The sequence below is a fragment of the Cyprinus carpio genome, unplaced genomic scaffold (assembly GCF_018340385.1).
Source record: "Cyprinus carpio isolate SPL01 unplaced genomic scaffold, ASM1834038v1 S000006769, whole genome shotgun sequence".
Classification (NCBI taxonomy): domain Eukaryota; kingdom Metazoa; phylum Chordata; class Actinopteri; order Cypriniformes; family Cyprinidae; genus Cyprinus; species Cyprinus carpio.
The window spans coordinates 130,514-135,284 of NW_024879363.1; positions in this window are offsets into that span (position 1 = coordinate 130,514).

Here is a 4,771-nt window from a genome sequence, read left to right on the forward strand (position 1 = left end):
TAAATAAATAAAATAAAATAAAAAGATGCAAACTGTTGCATTATATCCAAGACCAAGATGGCGGCGCGTTCACATCGCGAGGCTCAGCGTCTCTCCAGTTTTTGCAATTTTGCAGTATTTTTCCTGCTCATCTCGGGTCTGTTCGTACTGAACAGCTTTGCTTTAACATCATACACCCGACGGGGAGCTTTTGGATATCGGTGAGGACTTTTCCCCAACAGTTTTTTATCACCAATCTTCGACTCATCCCTGAGATCGCCAGAACACCCGAGATCGAGCTCGCGCACTCTACCCCCCGGCCGGGCGGAAGTGCTCGCAGGCTCTGGGCGTCGAGATCTGTAAACAAAGGCAAGGCGGGGAAGCGCGGAGGTCTAAGAGCTAAGCTAAAGCTAAGTCCGCTCCGGCTCTCTTTACCGAGCATTTTCCTCGCTAATGTGCGGTCACTGGTGAAAAAAAATGGACGAGTTACGACTTGGCATCACCCACAGTAAGAGACTTTTGGACTGCAATGTCATGGTTTTCACAGAAACATGGCTACACAAGAACGTACCCGATAATGCTATTGAGCTAGCCGGACGCTACACGCTCCGGGCAGGTTGGACGGTAGAACGGCAGATGGACTCCGGCAAAACAAGAGATGGTGGATTGTTTAACAAAGCTTGGTGTACGAACACTGGTCATGTGTTGGGAGACACTGCTCAGCTAACCTAGAGTTTCTCATGGTTAAAATGTAGACATTTTTTTTATCTGCCGCGGGAGTTCACTTCCACCATAATAACTGCAGTCTATGTTCCACCTTTTGTTAATGCCAAGCTTGCTTTGAACGAACTTCACGCAGCCATTAGTAAACAACAGACTGCTCACCCGGAGGCTGCTTTTATTGTTGCGGGGTGATTTTAATCACTGCAAATTAAAGACAGTGCTCCCCAAATTTCACCAGCATGTTTCCTGCCACACTAGAGGAGACAAAACTTTGGATCATGTTTACACAAACATTGATGGAGCTTACACCGCGACCCCCCTCTTGCCCCCCACCTCGGACAGTCTGATCACCTTTCTTTGTTTCTCACCCCCAAGTATTCACTCTCCCCTCATCAACCGTGTGAAGCCATCAGTGAGAACCATCAAAGTGTGGCCAGCTGGAGCAGACTCTTTACTTCAGGATAGGTTTCAACACACGGACTGGAGTATGTTTGCTTCTCAGGCTGCCTGTGGCTCTCACACGAACATTGATACCTATACCTCCTCTGTACTGACTTACATCAACACCACCATTGAAAGTGTTACATCAGAAAAACAGATCACAACATACCCTAATCAGAAGCGCATGGATGAACAAAAGAGGTGCGAATTCTGCTGAAAGCCCGCAACACTGGCCTCAGGTCAGATGACGTGCAGGCCTACAGTAAATCCAGGGCTAACCTGTGAAAAGGGGCATCAAAAAGGCCAAGTACTGCTACAAGCTGAAGGTAGAGGAACACTTTTCCAACTCTGAACCCCCACGCATGTGGCAGGGCATCCAGGCCATCAGTGACTACAAGCCAAGCAACTCCACTCCAACGGTCACGGACGTCTCCTTCCTTAACGAGCTAAATTACTTTTATGCTCGCTTCAACAGCGACAGCAAGGATACGGCCACCAACAACCACACATTCAGCAGATCACCAACCTCTCCAAACTCACCTCCACAGATGTCCCACACTGCATTAAGCCGGATCAACGCACACAAGGCTGCCGGCCCGGACGGCATTCCTGGGACGTGTGCTTTAGAGCATGTGCAGAGCAGCTTGCAGGGGTCTTCACAGACATTTTCAACCTGTCCCTCACCCAAGCAACTGCGCCAACATGTTTAAGTCCACATCCATTGTGCCAGTACCGAAACAATCCTCCCCGATGTGCTTAAATGACTACCGCCCCGTAGCACTCACACCCATCATTATGAAGTGCTTTGAGCGATTGGTCCTAGCACACCTCAAAGACTGCCTCCCACCCACACTGGACCCACATCAATTTGCCTACCGCAGAAACAGGAGCACAGAGGATGCAGTATGCACAGTGCTGCACTCTGCACTCACACACCTGGACAATAACAACACATATGTACGGATGTTGTTTGTTGACTTCAGTTCAGCATTTAACACCGTCATTCCCTCCAAGCTGACCACAAAACTTGGGGACCTGGACATTAACACCTCCCTCTGCAACTGGATTATGGACTTTCTGACCAACAGGCCTCAGCATGTTCGGTCAGGCCACACCCACTCCACCACCATCACACTCAACACGGGCGTACCACAGGGCTGTGTGCTGAGCCCATTCCTCTACTCCCTCTACATCCACGATTGCAAGCCTGTGCATGGATCCAACTCCATCATTAAGTTTTGCAGACGGACACCGCGGTGATTGGCCTCATCAGTGACAACGATGAGACTGCCTACAGGGAGGAGGTTCAGCACCTGGCCACATGGTGCGCTGACAATGACCTGCTCCTTAACACCAGTAAAACAAAGGAGCTCATTGTGGACTTCAGGAAGAAGAAAGGAAGCACGCATGACCCCATCCACATTAACGGGATGGTTGTTGAACGTGTCTCCAGCTTCAAGTTCCTGGGAACCACCATCACGGAGGACCTGTCCTGGACCACAAACAACTCCAGCCTGGTCAAGAAGGCTCACCAACGCCTCTTCTTCCTCAGAACACTGAAGAAGAACCAGCTGTCTTCAGCCATAGTTGTGAACTTTTACCGGTGTGCGATCGAGAGCATCCGACCAGCTGCATCACAGTCTGGTATGGGAACTGCACGGTGGCTGACCGCAAGGCACTACAGAGGGTGGTGAAAACTGCCCAACGCATCACAGTAACACCACTTCCTGCTATTGAGGACATCCAGAGGAATGGGGATCATTATTTGAGCTAGCATTGTTATTATTGACTCCTCTCACCCTGACCATGGACTGTTTAACACTCCTGCCCTCCGGGAGGCGCTTCAGGAGCCTCCGGACAAGGACCAGCAGATCCAGGAACAGCTTTTTCCCTACAGCTGTCTCCTTGCTGAACTCTGCCCTCTGACACCCACACCATACACACAGACTCCTCTCCCACTTCATCACTACATCTGACTGATTTATTTATTTATTTATTTACAACAAGCAAAAACAGCAAACTTTGCTATTACTTGCACTACTGCTGTTCATCCAGGAACACTGAATAACCCCATTTGCACACTGAAATATTTTTCTATGCACTTTACTTTCCATTGCAAATAGTGTAAATTGTTTCATATGTTCATAGTTCTGCCTATAGTGTACATACTCTTCACATATTTCATCTGTATAATATGTTCATAGTACACCCTATCTGTATATCATGCTGATAGTATTTAAAATCTGTAAATTTTGTCCATAATACTTATCTGTATAGTTATTGTACATATTGTAGACCCTGTATATTCTGTACTTACGGGCTGCTTATTGCACTTCTGGTTAGATGCTAACTGCATTTCGTTGCCTTGTACCTTACATGTGGTGTGAAATTAAGTTTGATTTATTATATTTTTGGGTGTGGGATAGGTATGCCTTATTAACAAAAAAATCCCCGACTCCCATTTTTTTTCACAGAAAAATCCGTTTTACCCTTTAAATCGATTTTTTTTTGCCTCCCTACTTAAAATCAATATTCAAATGAAAACGAAATTGTTTAAGAAAAGTTTTAATATAATTCCTTATCATTTACCAGTCAAATTTATAACTGAGACAAGATTATTAATTAAAAGGCAGTAACGTTATTACCTTAATACTGGAAAGACCTTTATTTTATTTATTTATTTATTTATTTTTTAATACTAGCCCATCATGCAATCATACAATTAATAATTAATCCGCTCCCCGCTCACTGATACCAGAAACACTTGCTCCATACTCGCAACGTAGGGGATAAAGTTGAAATGTTATTTTCATAATGTAGCCTATAAAAAATAAAATAACAGAAAATAAATAAATAAATAAAATTACAGTACAGGTTTCAAAGGGGATTAAGGCTATTGTGTGCAAACCTTTTTTCCTACCAAATGCCAAACTAATAACATTTGTCAGCATTAAAAGGTGTAATTGCTGCTTCCTGCTGTGCGAATTTTGTTTGTGATGGAAATAACACTACATGTTCAGTTATTTATCTACAGATCGATGCATTTCTTACAGATTTCTGCTCAGTCAAAATCAGATACAGATGAAGTACTGTAAGATTTACATTTGTTTGAATGCATTATTGCGACAGCGATTGCGTGTGAATGTGCTGTATCTGTTTTAAATCACGCTGTAACCCGAAAATATTCAGTAAAAGGAACAGACAAACTCCTTGAGAACTAGCCTGTAACGCTCGACTATGCCGTCAATTATAGTCTTCTGATCGAGAAGGAGATTCCATTTATGTGTATCAAGCTATAGCTTTTAAATAGATAACGAGCTATCATGGAGCCGTCTTGCTAATATATTGTATCTCGTGCTTGGAGCGGTGCTGGAGCGGCGAGTGAAAACCACGGCGCTCTCCGACATTTTAAAAAATCCGCTCCTCTTCAGGTCAGAAATATTCACTGCTCTTGCTCATACTCTGCTCGAGACAGCGTGTCTCCAAACGCGCTGGGGGAGGAGGAGCCCAAGCACACACGACAGCGGCCCTGAGTGGAGGGGCGGCCGTGTTCATTTTGTTGCGTCCATAACAAATTGTTTTTATAGTAGTGAAATATAATTTTCCACAGAATGGAGCCTATTCATAA